This window comes from Hesperophylax consimilis, chromosome 9 (assembly GCF_061612785.1).
Source record: "Hesperophylax consimilis isolate HC1 chromosome 9, BYU_Hcon_1.0, whole genome shotgun sequence".
NCBI classification, from domain to species: domain Eukaryota; kingdom Metazoa; phylum Arthropoda; class Insecta; order Trichoptera; family Limnephilidae; genus Hesperophylax; species Hesperophylax consimilis.
This window is the reverse complement of record NC_142844.1, coordinates 31,547,506-31,560,396: the sequence shown is the minus strand read 5'-3', so window position 1 is coordinate 31,560,396 and position 12,891 is coordinate 31,547,506. Positions and strand designations below refer to the sequence as shown.

General features: G+C 34.5%; 1 protein-coding gene across 2 annotated transcripts in view; it reads right to left on the bottom strand.

The window, feature by feature from the left end:
* The window catches only part of LOC149421240 (ATP-binding cassette sub-family G member 1-like), a 62,102-nt gene that overhangs the window by 24,523 nt on the left and 24,688 nt on the right, over window positions 1-12,891 (bottom strand). Inside the window, exon 1 of one of the 2 annotated variants that reach the window (XM_089635431.1) lies at window positions 2,666-2,912. The exons of the other annotated variant lie outside the window; for it this stretch is intronic. The gene's annotated coding sequence lies outside the window, so the exon portion shown is untranslated. Of the gene's footprint in view, window positions 1-2,665; window positions 2,913-12,891 lie in introns of those variants that run through there. 2 annotated transcript variants of the gene reach the window in all.

Genomic DNA, 12,891 nt, shown 5'->3' with positions numbered 1-12,891 from the left:
GCATTTAGTTCGAGTTGAATCTTGAGATCATATTCAAAAGTTAGCTGCCAAGATAATGTTGGCAGTTCTTATTCGAAGTATGATACAGTTAAATATGACCGAAAGAGATAGGGTCCCATTAGCTCAGTTGGTAGAGCGGTGCACCGGCAAGGCTAGGGTCATGGGGGGTTCAAGTTCTAGATTTTAAAATTTTCGTTTAAAAATAGCTAATATTGTCGTCAATAATTCAAAAAATATGTAATACATGCTTTATACGATAAACATGATACGTGCATGAGCCTACTAGTATGGTAGTCGAGAGAATACAAATCAATTGTAATTAAAAAAAATATATGTAATAAAAAAGGAACAGGAAGAATCTATTGTTTAAGTTTCACTCCTTTTGATTTACATATTATGTACTTAGATGTGTTACTTTTCTGCCGTTTTAATATATATTTTTTCTTCGTTTTTTGTGTTCATGGTGTTATGAAAATTATGTTTTCGTAAATCATTTTAAAATGTATATAAAAGTATCCCTGAATAAAAAACAACCGAAGTTAATGTTTGCAATCAAGTTTATTTTCTTTTTTTACTTTATTTTCTTTACTTTATTCTCCTATGTTAAAAAAAACAATTATTTCAGATTTTTTAATCGTTTGCTATCAGTTCGATTGTCAGTTTATGGTCAATGTTGTGCATTTAGAAAATGGGTGAAAATCGTGGCGTTAATCACAGAAAATTGGCTTAGCAAAAGGAATAAACTGTCTCAAACAGATTGATGGACCAAAATAAAAATATCACTGCAAAAAAACTTTATAATAACAATAGTTACGTAAATAGTGGGACAGCGTATGTATTTTTTTTTGAATTATATTTATGTGCCGACCCTCCCCTCAAAATAACATAGACAGTTATAGTTATAGTAAGTGTATGTTATATACATTCGTTCAAACAATTCTGGTTCATCGATCCCAAAAAATAGACCTACATTGCGTTGAGCACCCATAAATAGTCAGATAATTCTACATCCCTTTTTACTACCCGTGCTCATCATTGGATGTTTGAAAGGGGCGAGCTTTTTTTAATATTACGTGAATTTCATTACTTAAATTGTTTAAAAATCCATTTCTATTTTCTTTTATATTGGTCGGTATTTTTTGGTTTCAGTTGGTAGAGCGGTGCCCCGGCAAGGCAAGGGTCCTAGGTTCAAGTCCTTCATGTGACCGAATCTTTTTCTGATTTTTCTGTTCCAAATTTTCGTTTAAGACTCGCAAATATTGTCTTCAATAATTAAATATTATAATTTGAGGTTTTAATCATTAAGTTATTCCAAAGATTTTTAATATTCATCATATACTTCAATAGATGTCGCACATTAAAATAAGATGTATTTATCCAAGACACTGTCTAGATTGCATTTAGTTCGAGTTGAATCTTGAGATCATATTCAAAAGTTAGCTGCCAAGATAATGTTGGCAGTTCTTATTCGAAGTATGATACAGTTAAATATGACCGAAAGAGATGGGGTCCCATTAGCTCAGTTGGTAGAGCGGTGCACCGGCAAGGCTAGGGTCATGGGGGGTTCAAGTTCTAGATTTTAAAATTTTCGTTTAAAAATACCTAATATTGTCGTCAATAATTCAAAAAATATGTAATACATGCTTTATACGATAAACATGATACGTGCATGAGCCTACTAGTATGGTAGTCGAGAGAATACAAATCAATTGTAATTAAAAAAAATATATGTAATAAAAAAGGAACAGGAAGAATCTATTGTTTAAGTTTCACTCCTTTTGATTTACATATTATGTACTTAGATGTGTTACTTTTCTGCCGTTTTAATATATATTTTTTCTTCGTTTTTTGTGTTCATGGTGTTATGAAAATTATGTTTTCGTAAATCATTTTAAAATGTATATAAAAGTATCCCTGAATAAAAAACAACCGAAGTTAATGTTTGCAATCAAGTTTATTTTCTTTTTTTACTTTATTTTCTTTACTTTATTCTCCTATGTTAAAAAAAAACAATTATTTCAGATTTTTTAATCGTTTGCTATCAGTTCGATTGTCAGTTTATGGTCAATGTTGTGCATTTAGAAAATGGGTGAAAATCGTGGCGTTAATCACAGAAAATTGGCTTAGCAAAAGGAATAAACTGTCTCAAACAGATTGATGGACCAAAATAAAAATATCACTGCAAAAAAACTTTATAATAACAATAGTTACGTAAATAGTGGGACAGCGTATGTTTAATTAATTCTAACAAATGAAACAAATTATTAATTTCAGCGGTTTATTTTATAAATTTTCTGCTGGTTTGAGGAGAACCCTTTACTGATGAAGTAAGGCTTCTTCGAAAAGCAGTCGACAGATTTACATAAATTTAGTGGTTAATGTAGAGAGTGCGAATTTGTTCAATCTCACGAAAAATAAAAGATTTAAATTTAATCATATAAAATAACAGTTTACAAAACATTGCATATTTTCCCGGTGTTATGAAATTATGTTAAACGCAACTCATAATAATGGAATGACGGTCATTAAAATTCTGCGAATTATGTTATTATAATATTGTTGTAAAATTCTACTTTCTAGCATGATGATGATATAGCTGACATTTTGCAAACGTCACATAAATGTCATATTATTTCGCTAATAAAATAATAAACTCAATAATTACCAAAATTATTTCGAACACTGTTAACATCGGAAACTTATTTATAAAAACAAATTTACTTTCACTTATTTGGCAGAATTTTCGAACCACGTAACTTTTTGATGATTGAAAATATGAGTTTTATTAATACATACAGAGCACTATGGCAGATACAACCACACTAGTCATCCGCTAGAAATCAACTGATAAATACATTGTAGACACAGGTAAATCAGCACTTCGGACGATAAGCAATTTTGCAGTACCAACCTACCAACCAACTAGGAGATCTGTGATCTGACCATAATACAAGTAAGTATCGTATGCCAACGTATACATTACTATGTGGATAGTTTATTACAGACTGCAGTTTATAGTACTACATACATATAATAGGTTTAACCTAGACATTAAAAACAATATCATGGTCAGCCACCAAGTACCTACTGGTTTGTGACGCAGCAATGTTGATTTAATTTAATTAATTAATTTATTTATTTTATACTCACGTGCGGTATCATTGTTCAAATTTTAATTATTAACGTCACTAGTACTAACCTGTGTCGAGGTTAATAATTTTTAAAAATAACAAAAACTAATATGTATATTGTACAAACAATATTGTGGAATGAATAATGGGTACCTACTAAGCTGAAGGAACCTATTTCAATACAGTAGTAAACGTGTAGGGTGACCATGTAAAATAACATATTTTGCTATTAATTTAAAAGAAAAAATGTAGAAAAATATGCTATATATCATGTGATTAATTTACGATAAGGATGAGAAAAATACATTTTAACACAACTACTACGAATATCTTTCCACACTCATTTTTAAACATTTTATGATTTTTTTAGCAGCAACAACATATTGTGATGATAGGACTTACTTCCACAATTGCTCCTTTAATTTTACTTTGATTGTTTTCCTTAACGGTTTATATTTTTTCATTATCATTGGCTATCTTCTTTAATCTAAAGCTCATAAATCTCATCAATATTGCACCATGATCTGTTATATTAGTAATGACAGCGCCATGTGGTTCAAATATAGATTTTCATAATATGATCGATACAACTAGAAATGGCAGTAGCTCGTAAGTGAAATTATGACTGGCTTCAAAAACATGACAAGCCAAAATTGAGATGTATTTTTCTGTTTTCATATTACTTAAATCCAAAGTATTAATATTTATGTCCATACATATTTTGTCTAGATGTAGAAGTCAAGTAGTGCACTCAGTGATTCAATAAAATTATCCGTGTGAGGCCGGGACGGAGGCTTTATACATTTTTAAAATTTTATTTAATCTTCCAAGTAAAGAAAACTTTGCAAGTTAACAAATCTTTAATAGTTAAATTAGGTTCTGTAACGTCATCCTTTTTGTTCCCTAAATCAATATCTATTTGTAAAGCTGTAAATATTTTTTCGGTGCCTGTTACTATTCTAACTCACTAACCATCACGCCGTTTCTCCACAGGGGTAGGCAGAGAGGACGGACCGCTAAACAACTCGGTTTTTACACACACTCCTTGCCTCATTCATATTCATACATCGTCTCATATACACTCTTATATTATTCTGACTCTTGACATGGCCCGATTCAAGTATTAATCCACTTGGTCGTGCCATGTCTTCCTCGGGCGTTCCCGACTTCTCATTCCACATGCTATCATTCACATTCCTCCTTTCTTCGCTCATTTGCTCTACATGCTTAAACCATCTAAGCGTCCCTTTCTTAATCTTACTCATCAAGCTTACATCAGCCTTGGATTCTTTGCGGATCTCCATATTTCTCATATTATTCAATTTCTATAATATTCTATTGAGGTAATCTTCGTGTTTTATTTCCTTGTTTTTTTTTGCCTTCATATATATAATATATTTATATTTTAATTCTTTTCCCTTTATTTTGGCTTCCGAAATAGTTTATTTAATGATTCTCCAAGGAAAATCATTTTCTCACGGTTTGAAATCACCTTCTTGTTTGCTAATAATTTTACTCTTGTTTCTGGATATCTAATTTTAGGAGAGTTTTTTTCGAATGACCGTGTCTTCTGTCATATTGTTTTACTGCCGAGGTAATTCCCTCTATTCAACTTATTTTGAGATTGGCAATTGCGTTTTTATTTTCTTTGGTTTTAAATCTACGTAAGATGAAAATCATGAAGAAAAACATCTTCTTCTGTGTTAATGTTTTCAGGTGCTTTGGACATTGGTATTGTGTTTAGATTTTCTTGCTATTAAGAGCCGGTGTTTCTGACTCATGGTCACCCTGGCAGTAGATTGTTTGTTCATCAGAAACAATACGATGAGCAAGTATGTCCTGTTTCTTCAGCGAGCAAGCAAGCTGAAGAAAGCAAGCCCAAGCAAGCTGTATGGTTGGTGTTGGTAAGATGGCGATGGTGGTGGCCAATCACAAGAACTTCACTTAGCTTAGTTATATGTCAATTTGACTCACTATTTCGCGATGTAAATTATTTGAAATTAACTTGAATAATTTCACTTCAATGAAAAAAAATTATGCAGTGAGTACTTGGATGAATCTCGCAATTATTTCGGATTGTATTCTATACAAATATACAATACAATAAAACGGAGTTTTTAACGGGTTTCTTTTACTGTATTTTATTTTGATTCGGTAGGTAGTATGTTGTTTTATTAGATTAGAATCTTTTTAAATACATTTTTTTAAAATTTCAATTATGCTATCAGTAATGAATGAATGGATGCAATTCTTGGAAGCGGAAATTAACCCACTTTCCTACATTCGATCGAGCTGAAACTCAGCAGACAGACTCGTTGTTACTGAAATATATTATAAATCAAAAAATTATGGAAAAAAATGTTTGAAAAGCAATACAGAATTACAGTAAATTAGGTAACATGGAGGATAGGTTAGAGGGAGGGGGTGAGAGTTGATGGTTATGGAACTTGTCCATAATTGGGCTTCTCGATAAAATATATTTTTTTAAATTTTGAAAATCAATTTTATTTATTATCAGTGGTTTATTTGTTTGGTGTTTTATATATATTTTTATACACTCGATAAAATGGTTTTCAAACCCATAAAGTTAAAAAAATATACGTATCTGGCTTTCTTCAACTTCAATAATGTTATTACGCAAGACTGAAGTATCCTCAGGTGTTTTGACGTCTTGTAAATAAAAACCAATGCTTTCACCTTGAGGATGTTTGCCAAAAAGTTATTACGTTGTGCAACAAATTGATTTGCATTAAGATTTTATGAATTTATTAAAAAATTATTACGGCCATATTGTAATTATTATTAGCAAACCAGAAGTCGTAATAAAATGATGTATTAAAATATGGTAAAAGAAATTTTAAATTATCGTAAAATAAGTGGTCAGTGATAGCATAAATTAGTAATTAGAAAACCAGTAATTTCGAAAGCTGAAACAATCAGAGATGACCTACGTAAAAAAGAAAATTTTCTGCTCGTCAAGCACGTGTTACCGGATTGCGAGAGGCCAGTTGATGGAGACCCTTTGAACTCTCCACTCTCGACTCTATGGATTCATACACCTGACACTCCTGGACACACTGATCCCCAGATTCCTACCCACCTTTCATACCTCTTTCCTTTCCTGAACTTTCTATCTTTCTTTTATTTAAAGAGACCCTCCACACAACCTCTCCAAATATTACATAGGCCACGAGGAAAATGATTTTGTCTCAGAGCCTCATGTGTGGAACTATCTTCAAAACTGTTTTCTTTTGGAATATTTATCATAAGTGAAAAAGATATTGGAAAAAGTGTAATATAGTGACAAAATATTTTGAAATCTTTTAGAAATCGGTTATTTTTTATCGAATTTCTCTAACAGCTATGTATAATTCGGGAATCGTTCCGGATTTTAGAGATTGGTTAGAGATAATGGGCTTAACTAAATGGTTGTTTAACAGTTATGTAAAATAAAAAAAGCACGCACGCTCTATTTCAAGAGGACTATAATCAATCAGCAATATACATAATCATCAATATTTCCAACAATAAAATTACGTAAGCTTGCTTTACTTATTTCTACACCGAAAATAACTACAATTGTATCGATATTGAAAGACTACCGAATGACACATATACATATATAAGCGATGCACACAATACCACTTCCTGGCTCGATCACTGTATATGCACTAATAGTCTTAAGAACAAAATAGATAGTATAAAAATACACTATGATACTGACTGGTCCGATCGCAGGCCGACATCTTGCGTAATCGCTGCTGAAAAATTACCTGCAACTATTTTTAATATTCCACAACAGCCTAATAACATAATATGGAGAAGGAATAATAATAAAAAAATCAGTGAATATACGTCTGTAGCAGAAGCATTACTTAGTGTGATCTATCAAAGACACTCCGTATCCATTTGTAACTCGGATTCTATATGTGACAGATGCGACCATATACAAAACGTGGAAAATATATACACAGACATCGTTGAAGCCTTAAGTAGGGCTGCAAATACTGTATTTCATCGGGAGAACGATCAAAGCAATCCAAAAACACATCGTGTCATTGCTGGGTGGAATCAACAAGTTAAGGAACACTGCGAAAATTCCAGATCGGCGTTGATGGAGTGGATTAATAATGGGAGACCATTACATGGTCCCATTGCGGATGAAAGAAAACGAAAAAGGAAGGAGTTCAAAATAGCTCTTAAACACTGCCAAAGCTCTTCTGAACGAACAAAAATGGATGATATCGTAAAATCACCTGACACAAAGCAGTTTGCCCAATTCTGGAAGAAAAGCAACAACCTGATCAAACCAAAAAATCGAATCGCCAGCCAAATTGATGGGTCCACAAACACGGAGGAAATTGCTAATACTTTTAGAAGAACCTTTGCAGATATTTCCGGAGATGAAGTACCGTCTGTCCCTGATATTATGGAATATGATGGACAAAACGTTCAACTCTCTGAAAATAGTATAATGAAGGCCATAACAGGCACCAAGGCTGGTAAGTCTCCGGGACATGATAATCTAAGTATTGAAGACATAAAATACAGAGGTAGATACATACCCAAACTACTAAACATACTGTTCAACGCAATACTTAAACACAACCATATACCGGGTGCAATGACGAAAACGATTATAACTCCAATCCTGAAATCGGGACAGCCTGACATGACTAACTCCAGCAATTACCGGCCAATATCTTTAGCAACTATAACTGCAAGATTATTTGAAAGGGTAATATTAAATGAGATACATGATAAACTAATGTCTAAAGATAACCAGATGGGATTTAAATGTAGATTATCCACTAATATGGCAATATATACTGCAAAGCAAATAATAGAATTCTACAAGAAACGAAAAACTACCGTATACGGGTGCTTCTTAGACCTAAGCAAAGCCTTCGACAGGGTCTGTCATAAAACATTATGGGACAAATTGAAAGCTAGGAATATACCTACCTTATTTATAAACATCCTATCCCGATGGCACTCCCAGCAGGAAAATGTTGTACGGTGGGCAAGTACATACTCCCAGCCGATATATTTGCGGTCAGGAGTAAGGCAAGGAGGGTGTATGTCCCCCATTCTATTTAATGTATATATGGACGAGTTATCAAGTCGCCTGGATATCAGAGCGGGCTGTCGTGTTAACAGTATATGTATGAATCATATAAGCTACGCGGACGACATGATCCTCCTAGCTCCGTCGATCAAGGGATTAAGATTACTCCTAAACATTTGTGAAGAATATGGAAAACAGCATAATATGATGTACAACCCGAAGAAGACGGAATTGATTGCGTTCCACCACGGAAAAAGTCAAGATACAAGTAAGATGCTCCCCGTATACCTTAACGAGGCAAAAATAAATACATGTTCGAACGTGAAATACTTGGGGCACATTATTAATTAAGACCTATCGGACGATGGCGATATCGAACGACAAAGGAGAAGCCTAAGCATAGTGTCTAACATGATTGCCCGCAGATTTTTCAAATGCAGCAATACCGTTGTAGGCACCGCAATTATTATTGTTTTTTTGAGTGCCACCTTGCCTATGGCAACACTTGCCTGCGCAGCAAGATGCGCGGACGGTCGAACCGACCTCGCGCGTGGAACGAATCTTGTCGCCATTCTGCCTCGAGCGCTCCTACCATCAGCAAGCTATTAATTGTAAATTACGCAAATAATTGTCGCGAACTGAATCTTTGTATTATCGCAACTTTAATAAAATATAACTCTAACAATCAATCAGTGTTATAATTCTCAAGCTGAATTCCGCGACTGTTCATTTAGAGAAACTAGAATATCTCCGAGAAAGGTAAGCGTAGATATTCTAGCAAGTTCTTAAAACACGAGAACACTAAAACTATCAGATGCGCGGAATAGCAAGCTATTAATTGTAAATTACGCAAATAATTGTCGCGAACTGAATCTTTGTATTATCGCAACTTTAATAAAATATAACTCTAACAATCAATCAGTGTTATAATTCTCAAGCTGAATTCCGCGACTGTTCATTTAGAGAAACTAGAATATCTCCGAGAAAGGTAAGCGTAGATATTCTAGCAAGTTCTTAAAACACGAGAACACTAAAACTGGTGACCCCGACGTGATGTTAGAAGCCTAATGGGGAATGGCGACCGTGCGGAGATTATCGTCGTCTCAACGCCAAAACGACTCCCGACAAATACAGCATTCCGCAGCTCCAGGACTTCTCCCATAAACTAACAAAAGCAACAATCTTCACAACAATAGATATGCTGAGGGCATACCACCAGATCCCTGTGGAACCAGAAGATATACCCAAAACTGCTATTATAACACCATTTGGCCTTTTTGAATTTACGACTATGCAATTTGGATTATGCAACGCTGCCCAAAGCTTCCAACGTTTCATGCATGCCGTAACCAGAGATCTGGATTTTTGCTTTGCTTATCTTGATGATATCCTTATAGCCTCCAGCAATGAAGAGGAGCATAAAAAGCATTTGGATACTCTATTTAAAAGATTAGCAGATAATGGATTAGTAATTAACATTAAAAAATGTCGATTCGGACTCCCTACTATTAATTTTCTAGGTCATACCATTTCACCGGAAGGGATGACTCCAATTAAAGAGAAAGTGAAAACTATTATTGATTTTCCTCTCCCCAAAACAGCCAAAGGATTGAGACGTTTTTTGGGAATGCTCAATTATTATTGGAGATTTTTACCCAACACCATCAGCGCCCAAACAACACTTTTTGATTGCATTTCTGGATATAAAAAGAATGACAAACGTATCCTTACTTGGACCCCGGAATTAACGGAGGATTTTAACCAATGCAAGCGACATCTCGCTTCTGCCGCATTGTTAGCGCACCCAGACCCAAACGCTGAATTAGCAGTTATGGTGGACGCATCCGACCTGGCTATGGGAGCTTCATTACAACAAAATAAAGGTACAGCTTGGCAACCTTTAGGATTTTTTTCAAGAAAATTTACCCCGGCACAACGTAAATACAGTACGTTTGACCGTGAATTAACCAGTGTTTACGAGGCAGTAAAGTATTTTAGGAGCAACTTAGAAGGTCGAAATTTCACTATTTACACGGACCACAAGCCCATTACTTTCGCTTTCGACAAGAAACGTGCCTCAAGTTCTCCGCGTCAAGAGAGACAACTAGATTATATATCTCAATTTACCACCAACATCAAACATATTTCCGGACACCAGAATACAGTTGCAGATACTCTTTCTCGCATTGAAGAGATAAATAGCCCTTCTGCAATTGACTATGAGAAAAGAGGTCATAGAAAATGTGCATAATGTTTGTCATCCAGGCATTAATGGGACTGTCAGCAGTATTAAATTGAGATTTGTTTGGCCCAACATGGCGAAGGATATAAAGTTCTTTGTCAAACATTGCATAAATTGTCAAAAAGCCAAAATCTCCAGACATACAGTCGCGCCAAGAGCCACGTATGTTCTGCCTGAAGACCGTTTCCGGAACGTCCACATCGACTTGGTTGGACCCCTGCCCGCTTGTAGTGATTATCAATATCTGCTCACCATGATTGACAGATTCACTCGCTGGCCTGAAGCAGTCCCCTTAAAGAATATGTCAGCAGACACAGTCGCGACAGCACTTACAACACATTGGATTTCAAGGCATGGTGTCCCCGAAACTATAACGACAGATCAGGGACGTCAGTTTGAGTCATGTCTTTTCAAGAAACTCACGGAGAAATTCGGAATCAAGCATACGCGGACAACCGCCTACCACCCTCAAGCTAATGGCATGATAGAAAGGTGGCATAGAACCCTCAAGTCGGCACTTATGGCTAACGGCGACCCGAACTGGTTGGAGACTCTCCCTATTATATTACTTGGATTGAGGTCAACAGTTCGTGATGATTTAAAATGCTCGCCCGCTGAACTTACCTATGGTAGAACGCTGAGGTTACCATGTGATTTCTTCACCCCTACGCCTCGCGAAGAGCCAGACACTTACGTCGGTCGACTACAAAGAAGATTTGAAAATATAAAATCTACTCCTGCCAGTAATCACGGTTCAGGAAAGTTTTTCATACATAAGGATTTACCTTCTTCTACTCACGTTTTTCTGAGAACTGATTCCGCACGAAAATCGCTTCAACTCCCCTATGATGGACCTTACAAAGTCGAAGATCGTAACGAAAAGACATACGTCATAATCATCAACGGAAAACCAAAGCGCGTCTCTATTGATCGCTTGAAACCAGCCTTCGTTCCTTCCGAAGAGAAGTTGACTATCGAAGAACCTGTCGCAGAACAGACCCCGGACAAAATTACTACTACAAGGTTCGGTAGAAGAGTGCATTTTCCAGACAGGTACCAGGCCCTTTAGAAAAAAGGCTGACGGAGACATAGTTTTTCCATATAAAATTTTTTGCCGATATAAAATCACTATACACTCCCAAATTCGATTCACAGATATATATATCTCATTAGTAAATCCACATTATTGACATAAAATTGGGTAGTATTTTTTAAAGATTACTGAAACTACAAATAACTAGAGCCATCAACTTTTGATGGAAGTTGGAACTCTAAGTTTATTTAACTATGTTATTCTTTTACATATTTGATAACCTTGTCTTAAGGAAGGGTTATTTTTAAATCTCCATGTTCATAGAACATGATTTCACTATATAATGAAAATAATTAGAGACTACAATTTTTGATAGAAATTGAACTCTAGGTTTGTTTAACCATCATCATAATTGATATATGTAAACATGTATATTTATACATAACAAAATACCATGTAATATGTGTCATTTCGTTTTTCCCACGTTTTTTTAAGTGTATGATGTATTTTTCCATACACTTACAAAAGTGTGATGTATGTTCCTTGTTTTTGTAGGTATGTGATGTATCATTCCACAATACCTGGGAAAACATGAAGTAGTTTGCCATACGTTTTCTGTATGAAAATTCAAATATGTGTAGAAGGTATGATGCACTGCCTTCTCCATTTTCTTATTATATTACCATGTTTTGATAGATGTGTGATGACTGCTGCTTACCTTTCCCACACCTGTCAAAACGTGAAGCATATTGTTATCATGTACTTATAGGTAAATTTTGTACAGCTCTTTCCGTACTTATAATGTATGACGTAGACCACCCATGTACACCTGTTAAAGCATTAAAAATTTTTTTTCATCTATTTTTTCAAAATGTCAAAACATGAAAAATCTTTTCAACTGCTTTCCTTTTTTTCAAAATGTAATCATGAAAAATCTTTTCAAATATTTTCATAAGATGATATACCATGTTATAACATGAAGTAACTTTCCAAGATTTTTCTTGAGATTTATCCTTTATTCCATGCTGATAAAGGCATGATGTATATAATATTAGGAATATGATCTAAAAATAATACAAGCAATTGTATTCGTTTTTCCATGCTAATAAAAGCATGATGTAGGTTTGTTAATTTTATTTACACATAAATTTTGATCATATAGGATACAACTTATCATTATGATATCCCATGACTCTAAGGGACATATGTATAAACACATTTCTGAATATAGTTCACCTTATTTTTATATACGTTTCTGATGTTCTACACATATAAAATGAACTTTATTAATTTTGAGTACTCAAGTATATGATACCACTCTACTTGTGCAATGAATATCATACCTCGTATAGATATGATGTGGTTGCCCCCTTTCCTTATCTCTACGAAGTGTGATACCCGTTATGTACCTATTTAC